At 41.2% G+C, this 26,058-nt stretch overlaps 1 protein-coding gene across 1 annotated transcript in view; it reads left to right on the top strand.

Annotated features, from left to right (window-relative positions):
* Positions 1–25,749, top strand: part of AMER3 (APC membrane recruitment protein 3) — a 41,738-nt gene extending 15,989 nt beyond the window's left edge. Inside the window, exon 3 of the mRNA XM_036389110.2 lies at positions 20,565–25,749. The gene's annotated coding sequence lies outside the window, so the exon portion shown is untranslated. The remainder of the gene's footprint in view (positions 1–20,564) is intronic.
* Positions 25,750–26,058: the final 309 nt, after the last annotated feature.

Here is a 26,058-nt window from a genome sequence, read left to right as displayed (position 1 = left end):
GCATTTTTCTAGAAAAAAAGAAAACAAACCAAAAAAAACCCCACCAAACAAACCCAACCCAAAAACAACAAGAAGAAAACCCCAAACCCAAACAGATAATTTTAAATCTGGCTTAATTGAAGATCAAAAAAATTGATCATCCAGTGAAAGGCATAAAGGACCATTGTCATGAGCACTGGAGCACTGGGAGCCTGCACTGTTTTAATGAAATGCCCAAAATGAACACAGTTCCCCATCAGGTCTTATGGAAGGCTATCCTGCTTTAAGTAAACTCTCCTATGGGTCAGTTCTTGCAGGAAGACTGGACTGTACACATCTGGTGTGGCAAGTTTCTTCTGTCACTCAAATCATGGGGACTGCATCTCTTTTACATTTGAAGGTCAGAAAGATATTCACAGTTTTTGGACAGAAATAGAGTTCAGGAGAGAGAGACACAAGGAAGTGCTGTATGTTGGGGTTTTCCTGTGGAGTAAGGCAACATTCTGAGCTTCTCTCTACATGCATGTGGCAGACCTGAAAGCTTAAAAGATCTTGTGGCACTTAATAATAGTGTCAGCCAGGGATGACAACTGCACAAATGACACCAAGATACTAGAGCCAGCAATTTCTCTTTTCCCACAATCAGCTATCCTCCACCTTGGGGTGATTATATTGTCCAAGGAGAAACTGTCAGTCTGCAGGTCAAGATACAGGAAAGATTACTGGAGAACCATAAAAAGGAAGGTCCTCTTTGTCTTATAGAGAACAAAGAAAGGGGTTTTCTCCATCTCCTCTTCACTAGTCTTCTCCAACTTCAATACTTTCCTTTCCAAATTGATTTCTTTCTTTCCATTTCTTATCCTTCCATGACAACTTTCCATTTTCCTTGCTCCAGACAGGCTCAACCCTTCCCTATCACATGCTTTAAATTCCTTCTGCCCCCTCCTGGAGACTGAACCCACTTCAAAACTCTTTTTCCTTTCCCATAAGAGAGAAGCTGACAATTCTTGGCAGCTCATTACCCCTACCAGACAATTCTCCCCACCCTAAAGAGCCTGGAAACCCCTCCAGAGGCAAATCCTGCAAATGCCAGCCAGGTTCTGCTTAACCCCCCAGAACTTGGGTTCTGTGCTTTGCTCACACTGCACAGGTGCAGTCACTGAAGGATGTGGGAGGATCACAATCTATGGCCAGGCAGGATTAAGGAATTTTGACACTCTTTAACCCCTTTGTTATGTTTCTCCACCTCACAGCCAACAGAGCGTAGAAAATCAAGTCAAGGTGGCTTTGGGTCTGTGATACGCAGCCAGGGAGCTGCAGAGAAATCAATGGGAAGAGAAATTTTATCTGACTTCAGTCAGATGGAGAGGGACCCTGATTTGCTGCAGGAGACATGAGGCACAAGGCTGCATCAGAAATTTTCACAGCTCCAGCTTTTCAAGGAGATTGTGTCCTCTGCTTTCAGCTGCACTTTTAGGAAAGATCTGATTGGGTATTAGCCTTAATTAACCCTGGTGCAGTTGCATTTCTGAAATAGGGGAAGGTTGTATTTTACTCAAGCATCAAATGGGGCTTCTCAGCAGCAGAAAAAACACTGAGGAAAAGGAGCAGCTCTTCCATCTGTGTACTTTAAATAGAGGATGCTGCAATTTATGGCTCTTGGAGACATAAAAGCTCCATTTCCTTCCTTAGCCATTCTGTCTTCTCTTGAACATACAGACAAGTAGTCTGAAAAAAGCTCTAAATAGACTGTTGCTATAGCAACCAACTCCCTGAAACCCATTTATAATTAAGATAGTGGCCTAACCACCCAAAAACCACATCCTGCAAAACCCCCAGGTTTGTTGCTTCCCAAATAACAACGGTGTGTTTTTACAGGGAGTCCATCTGATCAGGACAAGGTTGGTTAGGTGGGATTGCAAGAGTGATTATTTCTTTGGAAGTGGTTTGCTACTGAGATAGCAAAAGGATGCCAGGAAACAGCAGGGTTGCAATGCAAGGCTCTTTTTTTGGCTAGATTTCTTAAAGCTTCAATCAGTAATAAGATAGTACTTGAATCATCTCAGCTCTCAAAGTACTCTCAACTATAATCTGTAAAATTTTGAATAATACTTACAAATTTAAAAATGCCCTCAGCTTTTTTTTTCCAAAATTCAAAAGCTGTCTTACATTAAAATCATGCACTATAACTAATTAATAATTTTTCTGCTAGAAAAAGGAATGTCAGTTTTCCCATTAGTGTTTATTAGAGATGATGAGAGTTAAACTGTATGACTGAATGCAATCCTTGAAACATAAATTAAGAATGGATGAGGTTATTTTAAAAATGACATTTGTTGCTGAGGGTCATACAATGTGAATGATAGAAATGTGAAATTTTTATGAGATTTTATGGACACAAACATATGAACAGACACTTAAAAGGAAGATTTCTCTCTATTGCTCCCTTGATCTCTGAACTTCACATTTTGTATTGTTAAAGATAAATAAACTGTACCCACCAGTCTCTCTAGAAACTGTAATGCCCTTGACCCACAGTGGTTCAATAAAATAGCCCTCCACCCATGCAAACACAAAATACTGGGGCAGTTTACTGTTTCTAAAGAAAGTCTAGTGTCTCTGGCAGCATGTTGCAAACTTACTCAGTTAAAGAGCCATTAAGGTCTTAAATATTAAAAATAATCCAAATAGAAAGCAGGCTTTGAAAAGAAGTCCAGAGCCCAGGCAACTTTCATTTAACTGAAATTAAATAAAATTAAGTCTGAATATTGAATGTTGATACTTTACTCCCATTTTCCTACTTTTTGTTTGTTTTCTTGAAAAAAATCCATTTTTCTCTCTCTGTTTCCTCAATTATTCAATCAGCCATGGTTTAAAATTTTATAGACCAGTACTAACCTCAGAACCATGAACTGGCAAACCACTGCTCTGCAGTGTACTTTCAAAAATTCTGGATTTCATGGTAAGAAAAGAAAGGTTCCACTTTTCTAATCCCCTTCCACTAAACTATTCTTCTTTCTACCTTGGTTTACCCCCTATCAGTCACCACTGTCTGCCACCCCACCGTTCCCATCCTGCTGCTCCTCTCTGTGCCTTAACTGTGTTTTAGGGAAGCTGTATTTTTGTAAGGCCAAATCCTGCATCTCACTTTTAGCCTAACAACCAGTAAACACAATTAGCAATTTTTATTGATTGAAGCTGATAGGATACTGCTCTCAGTACCTGTGGGATTTTGTCAGAAATCAATTTCACTTATTGCCATCACATACAAGCTCTTGTGAGCCACACTGTGTTCTATTTCCCAGACCAGCAGGGTGGATTCTCCCCTGCACTCAAATGTGACCTGTGTCAGGAGGTGTGCTGTCTCCCTTGATTTGATAAAGAGAAAATGAAAAAATCTGTAACTGCATTAACTATTATTGGATACTATTATTGCCTTAATCCTGAACAGCAAAATGACCTCAGATGTGTTTTGGATTCTCTACAGACAGTTGCCCACACAGGCAAAACACCAAACAAACCCCAAAAACAACAAACAAACAAACCTCATAATCCTAAAAACAACCCACATCCCACTTTCTCCATTTCTTTATCTAATGTAATACCTTACAGTCTATCAAAAGGAATGGAAAGTGAGGCAACTCAAATAAATGTACAGAAATCATCTGGCTGCAGATAGACTAAAATTACAATTTTTCATCTAGGAAACACAATGAACTTTATGCTGAAAGTCAACAGTGAATAATAAATCATTACATTTACCCATTTGATACACTTCAATCCTTGGAGATAAATACTTGTAAGGTACAACCAGACTCCTGTAGAATTGCACTGTAAAAATAGCTACTTTTAAAAAGTAGTTACTTTTCTAAAAGTGTCCAATGTCCCTTAGACCAGGCTTGGGGATTAAGGGCAGGAGAGAACCAGAGCAGCACAGCTGGGCTTCTCTTCACCTGTACTGGGCACCAGGCAAGCCAGCAGAGAGCAAGCAGCCAAGGGAGGACACAGTCCCTGCAGGCCAGCACCCCTTGGCTTGGGCAGGATGCACGCTGTACACCAGCTGGCCCTTTTGGCAAACCAGGAGGCCATGGACTGAATTTGGAACTGGAGGTGGTGGCCAGCCCTGTGCTGAGCTGCAGTTACTGAGCTGAGCTGACTAAGGCAGGAAGTTACAGGAAGGTTACAACCCATGTAACCTTAGAAAAGGTAATGAAGATTTTTATGAAGCACTGGTACCTGGGAAAACTACCAGTGAAACGTTGGCAACGATCTTAGCAGCACAATTTGGCTACATGCCCTTTGGTTGGACTTCTCAAGGTCACATACCTCTTTCCTGCACATGCCCAGGACACACACACAGTGTATAAAACAGTCGGTCCTCCTCAGCCAACAAAACACCTGGTTTTGGGTTCCATTGATTTCTTCAAGTGCTGACAGCTCTCCATGACTTGGGCTTTTCAGTGGGCTAGGAACACCTGGATAGTGAAAAAAACAAAGAAAATATGGGCTTTTGTGAGAGCGCTGCAGTAGGACCAAACATGTTTTGCATGGAAGAGCTTCCATCTGGCCTGGCCTGCCAGAGCAGCTGAGAAGCACAAGCCAAAGTTCTGGGAGAGCAGGGCCCCAGACACAGCACATTCCCACGGATTTGCATCGTGAGGCACCTTGGCCAGCCCTGTGTGTGCATTGCTTAATCCCCACTCTACGGATCACGGAGCATGAGCTGTCACTGCACATCCACCGCTCCCTCTGACTCCATGCAGGGATTTGCTGGGAAGCATTGTTCCCTACAGAGCACAGGCCCTGCTCTGCCCTCTCACACTCCCTGTTCTCAGTCTGCTCCAGTGCCCAGCCATGCTATGCTCTCCATGCTGGGCTGGGCCCAGCAGTCCCAGTGCTCCAAGCAGCCCAATTGTTTCATCACTGGGGCTGGTTCTATTAATAACTACACTGTTGGCCACTGGCATTTCTGATGGGATGCTCCATCCATGCCTTAAAAAAGAGCACTGCACATAGCTTCCAATTAGCTGGGAAATGTTTTCTGCTTCTCTGCCTAGAAGGACAGAGACAACAGTAGCATTGTTAGCAATGAACTGCCACCTCCTAATGTTGAGTTACAAGAATTAGTGGGTTACTAAACTACCACTGACCTTCTTTTATTATTTTTCTTAATTAATCATGAAGGCTTTGAAAAATGCTATTAAAAAGATATTTAAAATTAACAGAAATTGGGAGAGAATGTATTTAGAATAGAGGAGTTTATTTGCACCTTTATGGTGCCAAATTATTGTTAAGTAAAACAAGGGACAAGAATCCTAAATATGTTTTAGACTGACTTCCTCACTGCTCTGTAACAACCCTGTTCAGAAAAAACAGTCTTTTAAAAAAAACCCTTTCTTTAGGCAATTGTAGACCCTGAGCATCCTCCATCAGGATATGATGCCAAATTTTCTTCCTTCTATTCATCAGACTCAACCTCTTCACAATCCTGTGCTGTGCCCTGCTTCTGCCTCCTCTTTCAGCTTTCTTAGCCCTGGTTCCTTTCTGCAGGGAGGGGAGAGATGCAGACCTTTCCTGGCCCCAGGAAAGAGGCTGCAGAGAGAACAGTTTGTTATCCACCTCCCTCTGTCTTTGCTGGTGTGTTGTTTGGACACTAAGCCACAAGACTTCAGGAAGGTCTCCCAGGAAGGGACTTGGAGATCATGTTCTACTGGTGCATCTGCTCTCCTCTTTCCTGTGTCTCTGCCTTGAAGCAGAGAGAGTGTCTCACCTTCAGCCTGACCAGAGGCATTGTTGTCTCAATCCTGATTTTATTTATTCAGCTCAGGAAATCTATAGAAAGTATTCTGTTACCAAACGAGGACGTCATATGGCAATAATTCACAGCACAGGGATCAATAAACTCCCCCTGGCAGCAATTTATCACTCCGTGTATCACACAGCCATCCTCTGGGTGCTATAACTGAAGGCACAAAAATATAAAGTGAGCACAATGCAGTGAGGAATAATGGCCCAGTACAAACCACTTCAGAGGTGGAAAAAAGTCCTTAATGAAGGCAGCCTTCTGTAGCACCCAGCAAGAAAAACCTCAACTCAGTTAAGACCTAACTATTAATAAGTGACACAAATGCTGAAACCCTTGTTTTACTGTGCTTTCTGAGAGGGGATTCATGAATTTTTAGAGGAGCTAGTAACTCAGTCTACAGTAACATAAATATCCAAAGCAGCATAATCAACTGAAAAATCTACTAAGTTATTGACACACAGAATATTTGTGGTTTTGAGGTATACCTGAAAAATCCATCTCAGTGAGAATTAAAAAATGTGTGTTCATCCAAAAAACCAGAAAAGTTCATACCTGTAACTTTAATTCTTTTCTTCACATTTCCACTTGTGCAGTTCCATTATTAGAGTATTGAAAAAATAATGGGTAAAGTCCTATTATTAGAACAATTTGCCAATATTTCAGGAGTGCTTTCAAATTTCCCTTTCATTAATTGGCAGAACTAGCATTTGCCCAGGTTTAACTGAGAAGTAGAGATTTGACCATTGGGTTTTTATTAGGCAGTGGTGCTATTTCTGATTCTTTAGAAAAACGCAGTTCTGCTTTCCTGTGACCACTGTTTGATCTCTCTTCTTGAAAGTTTGAACATATAAAATTGTTATTAGTAATAGGGTAAACTCCCTTCTACTGAACCATGCTGAAGTTCAACCCAATGTTAGGGAAAAGCATCAACCAATCAAGGCTGGCTAACAACAGATCTGATTTTGCCTAAAGGTCAGGGTTTTCTTCAAATCCATTTGCTCAAGATGGGAAGGGGTCAGTGGTGGGACTGATTTCTGGTTTGCACTCCACTGTCAAATACTTCTAATGTGGCAACTCTGAATCAGTTTATGATTTGGAATTATTTCTTAACTGCATTTCTGTGAACATAAATACCTAACAGCATGAAGCACACTGTATGTAGTCCTTCACTAATTTCTCTAACTCCTGTGTGGTTTATGCCATGGGAGCTAACTAAAACCAAAATCTTTGTTTTTATTACAGTTCCAAGTTTGGAAAACATCTATCATATCAATGAGGTTTGCTTCAAAGAATAGCAAAGTATGAAGGCTTAGACTCAATTTGTAGAAAAAAACCAAAACCAAACAACCAGAAATGACAAGATTCTGGAATTTCTTCCTAGTAATTCACAAGGCTGAACTCACACTTTCCATAATTCAAGAATACTTCTGAGTAATTCTGTTCTCATAAATGAGAGAGGAAGAGAGTTATGATCAGACAGATATGACAGACAGACACAGACTCCTGTCAGGGAGTTTTGGAGAGCAAGATGGTCCCTCTGCACCTCCTTTTCTCCTGGCTGAGCCCCCTCAGCCACTCCTTATCAGATTTGTGCTCCAGCCCCTTCACCAGCTCTGGTCCCTTCTCTGGACTCACTCCAGCCCCTCAATGTCTTGTTGTGAGAGGTCCAAAACTGAACCCAGGACTGGAGGTGCCTTGGCAGTGCCCAGCACAGGGGGACAATCACTGCCCTGGTCCTGCTGCCACACTGTTTCTGACATATGAAGGAATTGCAGTAAGATACCTACTGGTGGAACTGAGGTGTCATAGGATATCACCTTCTCTTCTTCTCCATGTTTTTTTAGAAATTTTGGCCATAAAATGTAGAAAACTTACTCCTGCTTACTGTGTCCTTTTAACCTCTTAAGTGACTTTCTGAAGAGGATGCAAATGGAAACTTGAAATAGACACAGGATTGAGTGATGATGTCTAAGTAGCCACTTTTCATCTTTTAAATAAACCAGGATGGTTGCATATTGCATAGATTGGCTTTTACACTGTAGGGGCCTTTTAGCTGATTCATCTGCAGGAGTACAAATGCTTACTAAACAAATTATAGCTGTGGAAGTACTCTGCTTTATCAAGTAGAGTTCCCTTCCCCAGAAGGTCAGGAGCAAGAAGAATGCCATATTCAGCTGGTTGTGTTGCAACTGGGCACCCTTGGACCTAATTTCCCAGAGAGTGCAACCCATTCTATATTCACATCATTTAATGGACATGCAAGTTTACAATATAACGTGTCCTAATTTTTGGACACGGGGGGAAGGGCTACAAAACAGCCTGTGCTGGGTTGTGACATGAAAACGGGTCAGTGATTCAATATTTTCTTACAAAGCACTGGGTGAGCAACGTTAACTGGCAGTAAAGGTGATAGTAAGTGACAGGACAGATTTTTAGGGTTGATTAAGGACCATAAATCCCCTGGATCCTCTCTTCAAAGACTCAGTGTGGCAAGGGAATACTTGGGTGGCTAGGAAAAAACATTCAACAGTATAATCAAAATCTGGCAACATCTCTGTCACACATTCATACTGGCCAATTTCCAGTTGGCAGAGCAACTCTATAGGGTCTGAAACAAGAGAGCACAGAGAAGCCTACACTGATGACTGAAAAAGAAGAATGCAAAGATGACACAGAAATACTGTCTTCTTCATTCAGTGCAGTGCTGGGCATAGTTCAAGTGCTACTGAAGAAAACTCAGCTGCACTTGTGCTCCTATCTTTTCATTTCCCTTGGGGCTAAGACTGCTTTCAGAGCAGAACCAGTAACCCCAGTAGCACCTTGCATGTTCTTCATCTTTGTCCAAGCAGGTCTGCCTGGATCCAAGATCTGTTGCTCCAATACCAGACTCCTGGTAATAACTGTTGACAAAAAGACCTGCCAGACTTCCCACAGAAATGGTGTGTTTAACCTTTAGCATTAGGAGAAAGCTTCTGGTGTCCCAAGAGGAGTATGTTAAACCACAGAAGGGTTTGCAGAATAACTTAGCTAAAATGAGCTTTTAACCTGGCAGAAAAGCCAAGGATGGCTTAAGTTCTGTGGCACTCAGGACTACCAGAGTGTGAAGGAGGCACTCATTTCTCTTCTAGAAGAAGGGAAGTGAGCTCATCTCTCTACACAAAATCTGCCCTACTGTTCACAGCCCTTGTGATCTGTTGTACCCCATCACTGGCAATGCAAACAATTAAATCTGGCAGGAACCTGGATGTTACAAAGCTCAAAGGAAGTAATTTGGGCATTTGCACTTTGCCTACCCTGGGGTGTTTACCAAGGCACATCCTAGATGACTCACTGCTTTTCCTTCTTTTTTTCTATAAGAGACTGCTATTGCATAAAACCCACAAAGCCATACAGGCAGTTCTAAATAACAGCATCATAAAACTTACAGAACTTACTACAGCCCAGGACAATTGCTGTATTTATGTCATGAACACTGCTAAACATAGCACAGGAAGAGTTCCTTTTCCCTTCTCCCTACCCCGCGCATGGCTGACAGCGACGTTTGTCAGATTCACAGCCTCACAGTTAAAAAAAGAAGTTAACTTCCAAAATTAAATCACCTCCAGCAATGTGAAGAGAGTCACTTATGCTAGTTAAGATGTAATTTATATGCATCTCTCTCGTTAAGTGTATGACATATACTGAACCTGAAAGCAAGTTTTGAAAATAGATCTTTTTAATACATACTAAAAGTGAGAAATTCCTAGAATATTTGCCTTTTTATCCTGTCAGAGGCAACTGAGTTTCTTTAATAAGGAAAACCTGATCTGTTGCTAGAGTTTGACTAACAATGCCAAAAAAGGGCAAAAATACAACGCCAATACTTTAGAATCCTGCAAAACTGTCTTTTAAGAAACACTACTGGAATGGATCCATTCTAAACTGCAAGCTTAAATCACTCAAAGACTTTAGCACCTTCAGTGCTTCATGAAGACTAAAATTTACAGTCTTGTGTGCCTAAATTTAGCTTTTAAAAGCAGATCCAAAATGCTGACTCAGCTTATATATTTCAGCTCTATCTATTCCATTGGATCAGATTATCAGGCCATAAAACAGGGAAATTCTAATTACATGAATAAAAGAAATGGAGGAATATTCAAAATCATCCTGCTATTGAGCTAACTGCAGGCAACAAGGAGGGCATTAAGTAGATCAGTTCATCAATAATGGAATATGGAGACTTTCAGCACTAAGTAGGTCAGTGGTACGTATTTCTGCTTTACCCTGGAATAGTCACTCAGCAGCCTACTCACAGTGAACTCCCACTGCCTTCCTTCTCTTCTTACCAGACAATCTTCAGCATCACAAAATTCACCAAATTCTCCCATCCCTGTAGAGAACTCACGATCTGAAAATGTGTGGAGATTGGAGCTGGATGTTGAGGCTGTCATCCAGGGAGGTGCATAGAAATTGTTCATTCTCTGTCAGCTAGATGTTTGTAAGGAAAATGACCTGTGGGCCTGCTAACAGATACAATTCCACATAAATCCACTCCTGGCTTCTGTATTTAATGGAATGGCTCCCATCAACAGATGTTGCAGAGACTATCACAAGTCCATGGGATTTTTTCAGAGATTTGAGTGGGTTCTAAATCAGTGCCTAAATCATAACATGACTAAATCATAACATTTTGTGGTACTTATATGAAGCAATACTGGTGACTGTGTTACTTTTGATTCTTTGGCTAATAAAATACCAGCAGAAGAATGGAGATGCATTATTTTGAAAGTTCTACTTTTCCTTAGAAGCTGTAATATATTATTTTTCATTATTTCAGTTAAAGGAAATTTGCCTCAGGGATGTAAGTAAAAAACTGCCCAGCCAGCCTACCTGATACTTGCTGAGTCTGTGCTGAAATTATTTCAAAGCTGACAGAAGAGGAGCTGTCCAGTTCAAAGCCAACATCATTCAGCCCTGCAGGAGAGTAGCACAAGTGGAAATGGAGCAGTAACTTTCTATTCCAAATTGTAGGCAACCATGACATCTAATACCTCCTTGTAGGAATTGTCTCACTTAAGATATCTGCAGCAGAATCCTGCTGGCCACAGCAATAACCAGCCAGGAGAGCCAAAGGCTGTGTAGAAAGCCAACAGATTATTGATCCCTGAAAAGATTTAATGGGCAGTATTTTTACTGTCACCAAACTAAATAGGAAAAACAAAACCAGACAAACTATTATTTCTCTAGGACTGCATAGATGGTGACAGCTCAGTGTGGCATACCATGTACAGGACAACGGAGGGATTCAATAAAAGCATAATTCTACAGAGCAGGTATTAGTCAGTCTGGCAATTTCAACTGTTAAATAACACTTCTTATTTGGGTTAGCATGGGCACCACCTAATACAGGAGACATTAGTTGTTCTCTATTCATAAGTATTACTGAGAGTATAATTAAAAAGTCTATTCCTATCTCCTAAACTCTACAAAACATTCCTTATTACTTCTGTTAAATCAAAACATTTATTTAAAAATTCATCTAAAATTAATAATTATTCTAGAACATAAACATTTTAAGTCTAAGGTATTTGCCACCCCAGGGTGCTTTTCATTTGTTCTCCTCACTCTTCTTAACTGAACAAGTAATTTATGTGAGTAATGAAAATAATCTTATTGAGCAGCTTTTAATCTATTATTCAATAGCTAAAAGGAAAGTAAAAGTCACCCCTTCTATCAATAATTCAGCCTCGGTGCTAATGCAGCCATTCAGCTGCCCCCCTCACAAGGGCCTCATGCATTTTTAATGTGTTGGCTCTTTGTTAGGAGGTCAAAGATGTGACTTGTGGTTAGAAACACAGTTACCAGGTGAGGGAGGGTCAACTGAAGAAAATATTCCTATTGCAAGTGAAACAAATTAAACTGGCAGGAGCATAAAGGAAAACTGCACAGTAGAGTCCTCACTGCCTGACTTTTCTGAGGACCAAAAAGATAAAGCCCAGCTGCCAAGGCTGCCCTGGCTGATAAAGAGCTGGGACCTCTCAGCAGTGCCAGTGGAGCTGAACAAGCTTCAGCCAGCCTGGTCTGATGGGGTCATAAAGGATGTGCCCCAGTTCAGCCCTCTCTTCAGGTACTGTTTGTTCCCCTACCTGGATCCAAATCCACCTGCTGGGACAGGCACTCTCTCCAAAGCACCACAGACACAGGTCAAGGGTCTGATGACAGCACTATTTCCCTCAGAGCCAAATTTTTACCAGTTTGGATGGTGCTATAATTTGGATACCTGCCAAAAGCAGCACACCTGGGCTGCCTGGACCAGATCTCACCATCTAATGAATCCATGTGGTGGTGTTTACAGGGGTCTTAGGATGAGGGAAGAGACAAGGATCTGACTCCATGTTTCAGAAGGCTTGTTCTATTATTTTATGATATATATTATATTAAAACTATACTAAAAGAATAGAAGAAAGGATTTCATCAGAAGGCTGGCTAAGAATAGAGAAAAAAGGAAAGAATGATAACGAAAGGAAAGAATGATAACAGTGAGTCCGAGCCAGCTGACTGTGATTGGCCATTAATTAGGAACAACCACATGAGACCAATCCCAGATCTGCCTGTTGCATTCCACAGCAGCAGATAATCAATGTTTACATTTTGTTCCTGAGGCCTCTCAGCTTCTCAGGAGAAAAAAATCCTAAGGAAAGGATTTTCCATAAAATGTGTCTGTGATATCTCCACCTGATCTCTTTAGCTTTATTTCCACTGAGGCATTTTTGGAGAATTGCTCCTTAAACACCACAACAGTTTTGAAAGCCCCAGGGCATGGATGGCTTCCTTGGTCTACCTTTCTTGCCATGTGTGAATCAAGCACCTGCAAGAATAAGAACTTAGCAAGGCTTTTTTGTCTGCTAATGAATCCCTCTGAGAGTGTAATTTTCTCTAATAGTATGGTTTTCTTCTTTGGAAAAGATTAGCATGTCAAGAAGCCTCTTCAGGAGGATTCCTCCAATCTGAGCAGGCACCATCTCCTCTCAAGTTCAGAAAACTCCTGAACTGATACTAGAGAGACAGATGAACTTTTAGACCTCTCCCAAGAAGAGGTGCATGTTACTCTGGCACCAAGCAGCTGCTGGTATCTTTGCAGGCCTTCCCATTCTATCAGACTGAGGTGTTCTGGTAGAAATTGAACCCTGCTCATGTGTTTCTGGAATAAAGTGTTCCTTCCCCAGTGTGACACGCTGTCCCAATCAAGGTTACTCCCCTGCTAAAGTGTCAACAAGTCAGCTGATCTTCTGGAAATGGTTCCATTTTATTTTTACATCTTTAGGTTTAAACTCTGCATGACCCAGCATGTTTTAGGGCAGAAAAAGTAAAGGATTTGCCTTATTTCATCATGGCTCAAAATGAAGCCAATAAATTTTTATGTAATATTTGGCAATTTCTCTCTAGCTCTATTTATTGCTGTCCAGCCTTCTTCAATAAGAGGAAGTGATATTAATTTGTTACCGAGAGTGGAAGCATTCATTTTACATCTGGAATTGTTCCAGATGGAAAATAAATCTTGTTCCCCTGTGTGTCACATCACTGCTTCATGTAGATTTCCATTCCAGCGGAGCTTAGCAAAAACTTATACAGACCTATATAATGGTTGTTTACAACCAAAACACACAATTAGCCTTATGAATACATTAAGAGGTAAAAATGAGGAGGATTTTGTAAGCTCTAAGCACAAAGTTGACCATAGAAAACCCTCAGGCAAAAAAAAAGTCAATTGCAATTTCAGTTCTGCAGGAACAGAGAGTAAAGATCATGTAACCATTTCTGTTGCTGCCATGACCACATATTCCAGACCTGAATGTCTGATTTCCTACCATTTACCCTCCTCCTCACATGTTAAATGCTGTATAAGTCAGGATCAAGTTTTGGGGCTGTACTCCGAAGGACTAGAAATGATGTCTAGAAATGACGATGCAAAACAAACAGACACAGACAGATGGAACAGTACAAGAAAAATGAGAGCACCCTTTGGCCCTTTAGAATTTGAAGTGTCATCGAGGTTTTCATACCTTTAGGTATGGACTTCCAAACACAAGAAGTCCCATGGAACACAACATTACATTTCTTCATTGGAAGTGTAACAAGGAGAGAGGGCAGACTCTAATTGTTGATTAATCATAAACACCAATCAGTATTTAAGTAGACTAGGAAACAACTGACAGGCTGAGATTGGCCCTCAGATTCCTTGGAAGGGGTGTCAACAACCAAATCATGGCTCTTACAGAATAGGATAAATGAGGAAAATACACAAAGCAACACGTGTTTGGGTTTGCATAATCAGACAGAAAAACACTGATTTGGAATGACAGTATTCTGAGTAGATATGAACAGGCAAAACTGTGCTTATCAAGGCCAGAGGAAAGGCAAATTTTGATACCTTAGAAGTAATATAAACAGAACATGAGCTACAGCCTTAGACATATATAAAAAAGGATTTTATGCACAGAATGAAACAGAAGCAGACACAGCCTGCATATGAGGACAGAGAATTTTGAGTCAAAGAGCAGTGCAGTGACTTGCAAGATAGTGGGCTGTACCAGCAAAAGAAAAAGAGCTGGCTCAGAACAATTAATTGCAAACATACTTAGAGCAGTTTGCTACTTACTCTCGGATGCTGGGAGCTTGTTTGCTGACCCTAACTTTAGCCAGTCAGCAAATACACCATAGATGTGAAACACAAAGATGACATAGGGTTCATTGCAAACCAGACTGACTGTGCCCTGCAGACACAGCCAGCTTGTACTTGGCAATCAGTGAGCCAGATGCAATTGGAACACTGCTAACTGCCTGTAAATGATGCATTTTTTAAAAAAACGGAACCATTTGAGAGACTGTATTGCATTCATTACCATTTCAATCAAGAGCAGCACAATGCAGCACTGACGAGATTGAAATGACTATCCAATATAAATAATCTGAAAGGCTCTCGATAGCTGGGGCAGAGATTATTTACAGATTATTTCATTATAGGCTTCGTATTTGGCTGAGATTTTGCACATGTGAACTTGTCCCATGCTCCAGCCTTAGCTGGGTAGGCAGCTCTTTCAGTGAGAGAGATAAGAAAAGAAATAAGGTTGAGGAAGGCGTAATGGAGGCATGGAAAATTGATTTTCAGACTGTGACCTTGACTCAGAGGTTGAACATGAGCTGTGAAGCAGACAATGAGGACAGAAACAAGCTGCAGACAGCAGAGCAGCAAACTTTGCTTGGAATTAGAGATTCTGAGGCCTGTCCCTGCCCCCATAATCAAGTGCAGTAAGCATGTGATGATATTTAAACTTGCAGGGATCATATTTATCAAAGCACAACAGGGAGCTCACACACTGTTTCTCTCAGACATAGCATTTCAGAAGGATGTTATCCAAGCCACTTGAGATGAAGAAAAAAATGAAGAGAAATTTCTATACAATGCATCAGTTATTTTATCACATTCTGATGGTTTCATTTGTTCACATGCTCATAACATATTTAATTGAACTAGTTTTCTGCTCTGAATTTTTTTGTGATGGGTCTGAAGTAATACAAAGTTTTACAGAAAGAATGAAATAATGAGGGAAGAGAACACTGGTTTCTGACAAACAACATGTGATGTAGTTAAGAAAACAGGGAAAAGTGGCTAGAGTGGTTTAAAATTTGCAGTTTTTCATTGAGTTATGGAGTCAGACACAAACTGTTCCGAACTAGAGAACAACCAAGGAGCACTTGTATATTACAGGGCTGTTTCTCCAGCAAGAAGCAGTTAAAGGGGCTCTGTCTTTATTTTCTTTCTGTGCCTTTTCCGTTGTGTACTCAGGGAAAGAAGGAACTAGCAAGTCAGGCTAGGTCCACACTCAGAATGCTCTGTCAGCACAGGATCATGTATTATAATATTATGCAGTATATTACGCTGGCACAGCATTTCAATGCACATGCAGCTTATGACAGCAAAAAAATGGTTTTTACAGTATAACATCTTGATTACCTGGAGTGACAAGTTGGTTTTTATGCACAAGTGACTTCTGGCAACATAAGTATTTGTCAGGTCACACCCCAGGTGCTGATCTGTGCATAACTCTGTCAGCACAAAATCTGTAGAACAGTCCTGGCCTTTGAGCCATGGGGAACCTCTACCCTACCTAGAAAACACTGCCTGGGCTTCTTAAGACTTCTGGAGTGGCATATAGAGGTTGGAAGAGAACAGGGAACATGAAATAAATTTTTTCTAAAGCTCATTTTGACACAGACTGAGAATCTGCGTTCCACAAGCAAACAAAACTGCACAATGTGCAGAGATATAATATAATATTACCCTGTGTTAAGGGTCCTCTGTCCCTTACACAGAGATCCTCTGAGCTCACAGAGCACCAGCTCAGCTGCAATATTTCTATGTGAGTGGTCAGTCTTCAACAGGATTGAAATCCAACCTAGTAGTATTGGGAATTTCCTACAAAATAGAAATTTTTCTGAATAAATATTTCTGAATAGAAATAACAGTACTTGCTTTTGTTAGTGTGCAGTAGTGTGCTCAAGGTGCCATTCTGAAATGGTACGTGCCCTGAAACTGAACTTACTGGAAAATAAAACCCCTCAATTTTTAAAAAAATCCAGCCAATTCATGATTACAGTTTTTAAAACAATACTTTTTTGTGGAAAGAGAGTTTTTGCATATCTCGACAACACACCATTAAGACAGAATTTCTTTCTGTTCTGTGCATGCTGATTATGATCAATTCTGTTCTACTGTAAAATATTCTAGGTAGTGAAGCATTTTTTTCTATTTTCCTGGAAGCATATTTTATTGTTCCAGTAAAACTGAGTTTTCACAAATAATATTTACACTTTTGAAAGGCAGTATATTCCCCATCTGAAAATTGTTCCATCATAAAATTCCCAGCTAACTGTCAATCTACACAACCAGCCAGGGCAATTAGCTCTGCATGATAGCAGAGCTATTAAACTACCTTGGCATCAAGGTTACAGCAGTTCAATGACCAGGCTAGACAAAGAATGCTTCAGGGCATTCCCTCATGGTAGAGGCAGCTCTTGCAAAGGGCCTGCCTCAGTTTCCCATTCCCAATGTCTACTAAGTTAATCAGCTTTTTTTTTGGGGTGGTGGGGCAGAGGTGGAGGGAATACAGATGAGGTCTGTATTAATCTCTTAACTGATATTGTTATTAAACTTCCAGGTCAGACTCTTGACTTGGAATCAGCTTCTCCCGTTTCTCTTCAACTGCAATCAGCAGGTTTTCTCCAGCTTGGAGAGTCCATATTAGTCCCATCTTCCATCAGATACACATTCAATTTCACTCATCCAATCGCTCTTGATTCTCAGGCTGACATAACAGGCATATCTTTGTCCCAGATGAGAGAAGGAGAAATCTTACAATGCAAGATTCTGCATCTCAAGCCCTTAGGGGGACAGTGGCCCTACATTCTAGCTTGCTCCTGACACTAATAACTCCCAAGACACTCTTCTCTCTAGCAAAGGCTACATCAAATATTTTTTAAACTGGCACACAAGCACTTAGGCACACAAGCAATTGATCTTGCAAAACATCCCTTCTGGCCTTAAAGGCCCAGTGTTCAAAGTCTGTACAACGAGGCTTATGAATTCAACTGATAAATGTCACACCAGAAAAAAAGAGAAAAAACATCAAATGTTTTTTGATTGTAGGAGGAAGGAACCGAGAGCTGGAACATCACATCACACATCACAAACAGTTTTAATTTGCAGGTAGAATGGAGATGTCATGAAAACATCATAAAAGGGGAGCAGCTCAGGAACAGAGTTATTTAATAATGCCAGTAAGAACTGACATTCACTCAAACTCTATGGAATCTGCAGATGGAATGACTGTGCAGCTGCCTGGGAAATACTAAAAAGTCAGGCATTCTGGGGACTTAGTAGGGATGATGATATCGGAACTTACAGGCTGCAATTGCCAGACAGTCAGGATGTGAACATTCAGCCACCAGACCTTCCCACGCCCCTGCTGCAGCCTCTCCTCTTCCCCCTACTGCTGTTCTGCTGTGCCACCTCGTGCTCACCAGCTGACACTGCTGCATGGAACGGGACACCTGCACATCATTAGAGTCCTTCATGTTGGGCTTTGTGAGACCAGAGCAGTGTTCACCTGTGCCCACTGACACAGCTGTAAACAGGACACTTGAACACGGAACCTGCACTGTCAAAATCCTTTCTGTGTTCCTGTGAAGGCCAAGATGCTCACAGATATTTTCAGACTTTCAGTGATTACAGGCAGAGTTTTGAATTCATTGCAATTCAGATTGTTAGGTAAGACCTGCATGGTGGACATTTTCCACAATTGCTACCAGAGCCATTGCACTGTCTGCTGCCCTTGTCCTCTGGGCTGTGTAGCAGCATGTCCTGGGGCCCAGAGCAGAGAACACACATTAAGAAATTCCCTGTCCTTTACCAGCTTCGATGCTGACCCTGTAGTATTTTGAATAACCACATGACTACCTCGTGTTTTTTACTTGCCTCACTGTAAAATGGATGACAGTTATTTATTTCACCACAGTGACAGAGCTTTGGCACGATTTTTCACAGCAGATGGGGCTTTAGAGATCTGCAAACAACATTGTTTTAACAAACTGGCAGAAACACCTTTCTGATGACAGGGCACACACTGGGAGCTTCGCAGAGTACACTCAACAGAAGGAAGCACAGCAATCCAAACAGCTGAAGGTCTTTGCATTTAGCAGATTTTCGTAACATTTGTCCAGACAGATTAATATTCTTTGATTTTTCAAGAACTGCTGACATTCAGGTTACATGGGGACTTTCAGGTGCCAAACCCCTCACTTTAGGCAAGCATCCTGAATGACTTGGGCACAGTGAAGAAACTCTTCCTCTAAGCAAAAAATTGTAAAAATTGTACAACCTGGGAGTCAACCTGACAAACTCCTCACTGCAGTTGACCTGGCCTCATCAATCCTGTCATGGGAAGCCCAATCACAAAGTCCATCTATTATATAAAAATGCTGCAGCTCGGAGCCAGCAGCCTGGGGCTGCTGCAGCAGAGCCTCAGAGAGGGGACAAGGCCAGGGGATGGAGCCGGAGCTCAGCCGCGAGGGGTCAGTGCTCCGCCGGCAGCGCTGCGCTTGGGCCCCGCGGGGAGAGCCCGCTCAGCGCTGGGGCGGACACGCTCCCCGCAACAGCGCCAGAGGGGAAACTGCTTCATCGCTGCCCACTCACCCGTGGAAAAACAGCCCCCAGATCAAGGAAAACAAACTGTAGCAAGCTTATGAATATCACGAATTCCTGCGCTGGCCTGCCAAATACCGCTGCAGTATTTGTGTTTGGGGTTCTCAGAGGATCAGGCCTCCTCCTTGCTCGGGAAGCGTGCCCGGGTCAGCAGAGCAGGCAGGAATGCAGCTATTGCCAGCACTGCGACACGGCACAAACCGGGGAGTCACTTCTGCTACTGCCTAGGGACACTGACAAGCTGGTCATGTACAGGAGAACATAAGCACCAGTTCCTGAGTAAGAACATTGAGGAGTAATATTCTGAGTATTGAAGGAGTACAAAGATGTCTTAAATTTCCAGTTACATGAAATATAAAGATAGAAAGGGTACAATAACTATTTTTACTTAAGTGAGCCACCTCAGCACATTTTAAATTTTTTTCTGCTTTCTGGGGTGACTTTTATCAGTTGAATTTCTAACCCTATTTTCATGCTTCAGAGCTTTCACTGATAATTGGGCAAGAGCAAGCTCCCACTGACACAGAGATGGCTTTGGTGACCAAGTTCCCCCCTGTACATCAGTCAGACTGCTCAGTCACAGCTCTGGAGCCTGCTCCTCACAATGGGCAGAGGTTGCAGCTGGCACAAGGGAATCAGGAGTGCAGCAAGAGCCATACTCTGAATTGCATCCATGAGAGCCTGTTAGTCCCAACACACCAGAGAGGTCTGTCTCAGCTGATCTGATAATATTTTTAGGAGTTCCTTAGGCAGGTGCTTAACAGGAGCCATCCAGGGGAGGAGCAGGCATATTCTTCCCTCTACTGCCTCATTCAACCTGGACTTCTTTACATTAGTGCCTTCCAACCCATGAAGAGAAATATTTAGATGAGCTTGAGAAAAGGACTCTGCCTGCAAGGGGACACAACTGACACCAGAAACAGATTGATCTGTCCTAATGTATTTGCTCTGTTTTAGAGCCACTGCTGCCTGTGACAGCAGCAGAGACAGAGATGTCACAGGAAAGGAACAGGACAACAACAAAGGAAGGGAAAGCTGAGAGATCTGGGCTGGGTAGAGGGGCAATGGGAAAGCTGAAGTTGGTAGGAGAATATGAATGCAAAACCAGAACTGATTGTAGCTTTCCACTTTTGGTTCTTTAAGTGAGATTCCTCTGCAAAAAGACTGGGAAACCATTACACTGCATCACTGGAAAAAATAATGAAAAACTATAACCACATTTTTAGAAATAGTGAGGGCTTTGGGGGTTGCTTTACTTATCTCATGAAAATTCAGAAGCCTAATGACAAAACTCCTGCTAAGGAAACACTTGCAGGAAGCTGCAGATGGCATATGGTGCAGAGTTGACAAGTTACTCTAGACTAGTTTGTCTAAACAACAGAAAATTCTTATGGCTAATCTGACCCTGGTTGCATTCTGGTGGTAGCTAGTTTTTATTTCTGGTTTTAGTTGTTTTCCTTCATTCACTCCCCAATATATTTTAAATAAAAACCTGAAACAAAGATGCGAACATTTAAGATGTTTTTGCTTATATTGCAGGTGCAACACTGAAGAATCTGTTTGTAGATACGGACGTACCCCCAACACAGCATAGCATGGCAGCTCCATGATGCTATATCAAGACCAAAATCAACAAGGATTTCTCTCTGCAGATCTCACCAGAAGTGTTGCAGCAGAAAATCATGCCAGTGTGTTAGAATGACAGGCACAGTTAGGAATGCTGGACAACCACACACCCCTGAAGCCATAGTTGCAGATGGCTGGTAACTAATACTCTTTTTTAAAAACAAAACCAAACCCAAGTTCAGTAGGATTTTGAAAAAATTCATGCCATGATAAGGTTTAAGAAAAAAAATGATAGCATATTTCTGTCATATCATGCCACACAACAAATGAAAATATCAATATATTTTTAAAATACAGGTATGTGCAGAATAAGCTTTCATTTGGGAAGCTGCTGTGAAGAGGTAAAATAGTTTTCTGTTGTACTGATTTTTCTTTAATTTTAGAGAAAAGCTTTATATATTTTATGACAACCAAGCCACAAGGTTCTAGACTGCAGATTACACTGGTATGGCAAGATACTGCCTAGGAAAAGGTATTTTTTAAACAAACAAAAATATCAGGAAGCAAAACATAGTATGCCCTCTATTGTTCAAAAATATGTGTTTATCATAGCAGAAGTGGTGAGTAGAATAATGAATTATATGTAAAAATCACCATCAAAAAGATAAATTGATTCCATTTTAAATGAGCAAAACCATGTTTTTAATATCCATGATAACAGCTGCACTTAACCTTACATGAAGCCTTCCTTTTCTAATTGAAAAGCTGTTCTCAAAGTACAAGATAAGATACGCTGTTAATCCAGTTTTCATTTTTTTGTGGCATTCTTGGAGTTAGTTTAACAGTCATTTTCATACCTCAGTTCAAACCTGGTCTTGGCTGTCTCATATTTTGAGAATAAATTGAAAAAAACCCCTATGCTTTGAAACCTGATGATTAAACGGTCCCCTGTGGTCATGGTGTGTTCATAGAGATCTTTACAATCTCCTTGTTAGTATCCTGCTGTGGAGAGTATTTAGGGACAGTACCTTTGCCCTGAGATTTGCTGTCATGGGGAAAAGTGAAAGAAGGACATGAGGCTGGGAACTGCAGCAAGGTAAAAATACCTTAGATTAGATGCCTGAATTTTGATGTCTACCTTTGATCATTAAGAATGTAAAGAATATATAACCACAGTATTTAAGAGATGTCTGCATTTTGCAGAATCTGGGTTTAAAATGCATGATATAGCAGGACTAGGAAGCTATAAATTGATATCATGTCCCCTAGCTATGGAGCTTTCTCAGTATTACCTGACACTTATGAAGAGGAGAGCTTCTCTCTCCAACACTCCAAGACTGCCAGCACAAATCTACTTTGAGAATGCACTCATTTTACCACAAGAATCTCCTGAAAAGATAGATTATAAAGGTCTAAGACCCTCTTCCATGGCACACAACACTATTTCTGAAGACTGCTTTGAAGTTGTCATTTAACCTACAAAAGCCTGAAACGCCAAGGAGTTTGTCATACAGGCATTTTTCCCTAGAATACTAAGTGACACATTAGAATTGAGCTAATAATAATAAACATAGGGCTTAATATTCCAGCAACAGACAGTCTGTACAAAACCTAGCTGTTCCTCACACAAGTGATCCCTTCCCTTTTGTAATTACCACAGTAGCCTCCTTCAGCTCACCAACATCTCTTGTAATGAAGGACAAGAGGACCTCAAGGTCCATGGGCAGAATTTCTCCTCCTTGCAGCACACTGCACATCTCTTCCCTGGATTTCAGGTTGAGTAACTGACTTCATGGAGGAAAACAAAGGCAACAGAAAGAAAAAGTCATCTTGCTCCCACATAGCAAGGAGACAGTATTGTGGTGGAGACTATTATTTTTCCTACCCTACAGGCACAGAACAACAAATGATTTGTCCAACTTTATTTACCTCCCGGTGTCTAGGTTCAGCATTGGCACAAACAGCCTGTCCAGGTCCCTCTGGATAGCACCCCTTCCCTCCAGCAAGTTGATTGTTCCACCTACCTTGGTGTCATGGCCAAACTTGCTGAGGTGAACTTGGTCCCACTGTCCACGTTAAACAGGGTCAGTCCCAAAGCCAGCTGGAGGAATGTCACTTGTCACTCTCCAATTGGACATCAAGCTGTTGACCACCACACTTTGAGTGTGACCATCCAGCTACTTCCTTACCCACTGAGTGGTCCTTCCAGTTTCCAGTTAAAAGCCAGGGATGTCACGTGGGACAGTGTCAAATGCTCTGCACAGGTTCACGTAGGTGTGACTTGCTCTCCCCTTGTCCACTCGTGCTGTAACACCACCAAACTTCACAGAATGACCAGGTTGGAAGAGACCTTCAAGACCATCAAGTCCAGCCCAGCCCCAACAGCTCAACTAAACCCTGGCACCCAGTGCCACATCCAGGCTTTGTTAAACACACCCAGGCATGGTGACTCCACCATCTCCCTGGGCAGCCATCCCAGAACTTTATCACTCTTTCAGTGAAAAGCTTTTTCCCAATATCCAACCTATATTTCCCTTTGTCAGGCATGATTTGCCCTCAGTGAAGTCTTACTGGCTGTCTCAGTCACTTCCAATGTTTTCCATGTGCTTTGGCACAGTTTCCACAATGATCTGTGCCATGACCTTGCTGGGCACAGAGGTGAGATTGACTGGTCTGTTGTTCTCTGGGTCTCCCTTTTTTCCCTTTTTAAGGATGGGTGTTATGTTTCCCCTTTTACAGTCATTGGGAACTTCACTGGACTGCCGTGACTTCTCAAATATGATTGATAGTGGCTCATCCATTTCTTCCACTACTTCCCTTAGGACCTGCAAATGAATCTCATCAGAGTCCATGGACCTTTGCACCTTCAGGTGGGTTAGATGTTCTTGAACCTGATCTCCTACAGTGCAAAGCTCTTCATTTTTGCAACCTTGCCTTTGCCTTCTGTGGCTCAGCCAGTGTGGCCGGAGCCTGTTGGTGAAAACCAATGAAAAAAAGTCTGAGTAACTCAGCTTTCTCTGCATCCTGAGTAACCAGGTCTAATGTTTCCTTCCAGACAGGGCTCATTAGTTCCTTAATCTTTCTTTTATCACTGACATACCTGTGGAAGCTATTCTTGGTGCCCTTGCTGTCCCTAACCAGATTTAATTCTATCAGGGCTTTAGCTTTCCTCACCTGATCTCTGTCTGCTTGGACAGTGCTGGTGAGGACAATTTCTGTGTATTCCTACCAGACCACCTGTTCTTGCCTCCATTCTTATTAACTTATTTTTTTGTGTTTGTTCAGGATCTTCTTGTTCATCCATGCAGGCTTCCTGGCCTTTTTACCTCATTTCCTCTTTTTTGGGATGCCTTTCTCCTGAGCTTGGAGGAGATGATCCTTGAGTATCAACCAGCTTTCTTGGACCCCTCTTCTCTCCAGGGCTTTACCTCATGGTATCCTACCAAGCAGATCCCTCCTTAAGAGGCCAAAATCTGCTCTCCAGAAGTCCAGGGTAGTGATCTCGCTGTGCAGCCTCCTCACACTTGCACCCTGACGCTCTAAGGTCCTGGGTTCAATCCCTACTGCCAAAAGAACAACTGTGGATCTGCATTACACACCATGGAAAAAATGCTTGTGGGTAGTCTGTTCTAGTCCTCCCTGTGGAGCTGCATGGCTGCTGATGCAATGTTGGGGAAAGCTCAAAAATCTTTGGGGCTTAATCTCCATTTAAAGAACCAAGAGAAAATTTCCCTCCTCGAGGTCATATTAAATAAGGTGTTTACTAGGATTGTCTGTACATGAGTTTAAAGGAGAATCTTTAAATTAATTAATTGTTTAATTAATTAATTGTTATATTACCCAAGCAACAGCTCTAACAAATGAAGACAGGCTGGTGAAATTAATGTGAATTTTTAGTATTCACTGCATGAAAGTATTCAATTTCTCATGCAGCATGTAGCTGTGAGAACAGCTTTCTTCAGCCTGCATTCAGCCTAACACACTGTCATTCCCCTTTGGTGTTAGATTTTTTTAGCTTTTCAATGGATGTAACAGAAAATTAAGATAAAATATGAAGACTTTTTCAGATTTTTGTGGGTACAAAACTTCAAAGCAGCTTGTATGAAACTGTTCACCTACTTCTTGTCCTGTTTTTGCAAGACTGGACGCAGCGACTGGTTGTGTCCAGACAAAGATCAGAATAATAATTAAAAGAACAATATCTTTATGCTGAAGACAGCCTCCGAAAAAGGAAAAAAGGGGTTCCCCCCTCCCCTCATCTTATGGTTTATTAAAATGTAAAAAAATTGTTCTGGAAAAATTATTTAAAATATAACTATATTCTTCTCAAGACATCAGTTCTTGACATTCCTTCTTTTAATACAGAATTCATTGGAATTCCCAGCACAAAGACCAGGTACCTGAGTACCCTTAACAAACCCATATGTACTGCTATGAGTGGAGAGAGCATGCACCCCTTTAAAAGACTGCAGAGCAAATAATCTCATACTAGTAAAAATGTCTGGGAAATGTGTAGGAAGAAGTACCAGACCCACATGAATTGTCAGGTAAGTGCTCCTTCCAAATGCAAAGTATTAAAACGGCAGTCAGGTATCCCAGTCAGATGTAAGGGATGGGAACTTAGCACAAGTCCCAGAGCAATACTTTGCCTCACTCACAATATTCCATTGTTCTCAGTAAGCTGGAGCATTTGGTGGCAGGATATTGGAAATGCTGACATTTTACAGCAAATGCACAGGACGCACAATAAAGTTGCAGGTAAAATGAGGAATATTTAAGAGAGAACAATGTTACATATTCTGACTTCTACTTAAGGAAAAGAATAAAACTTCTTGATTGACAATGTATATGCATGGTACATATCAATATTATAATAATAAGTGTGTATACACATGCTTAAAAAAAGGATTTGTGCAAACTTAAGTTCAAGAATAGGGAAGAAATCTCAAGCAAGTACCTTTTGAAAATCTGAGTAGCAGATTAATAAAATTTCAGTACAAACATGGGTTATTATGTAACTAAGATACATGCATTTATATGCTGTTTAACCTATTTTGTTAACTATTTTTCATATATGTCATATCTAATGTACATATGCTTTATGTATTATATTTTACTGACCATATTCTACATTACATATTAAAGTCACTTGGATTCAGTGTTGTTTGGTCTCTAGTCAATATCACATCATTGCTTCATATGACATTATTGAATTACTCTTTCCAACTCTGCAATTTCTTTATTCAGAAACAAAACCTCTCCTACTGCTTATGAATAATTTATTTTCTTTAAATCCCCAGCCTATATCAAATGGATAAAGAGGTAAAATTCACTTCTCTAATTTTTCTCCTCTGTATAGGACTGCCTTATCAGTCAATCAGCAATGACAGAATCAGAATATCAAGACCAAAATACTTAGTAGTCTTATCCTGATAGTCTTAGATTGAATATTTAAATTGATTCAGTC

Source organism: Molothrus ater, chromosome 10 (assembly GCF_012460135.2).
Source record: "Molothrus ater isolate BHLD 08-10-18 breed brown headed cowbird chromosome 10, BPBGC_Mater_1.1, whole genome shotgun sequence".
Lineage (NCBI taxonomy): Eukaryota > Metazoa > Chordata > Aves > Passeriformes > Icteridae > Molothrus > Molothrus ater.
Note: the sequence above shows the minus strand (reverse complement) of the source record. Positions and strands in the feature narration are given on the sequence as shown.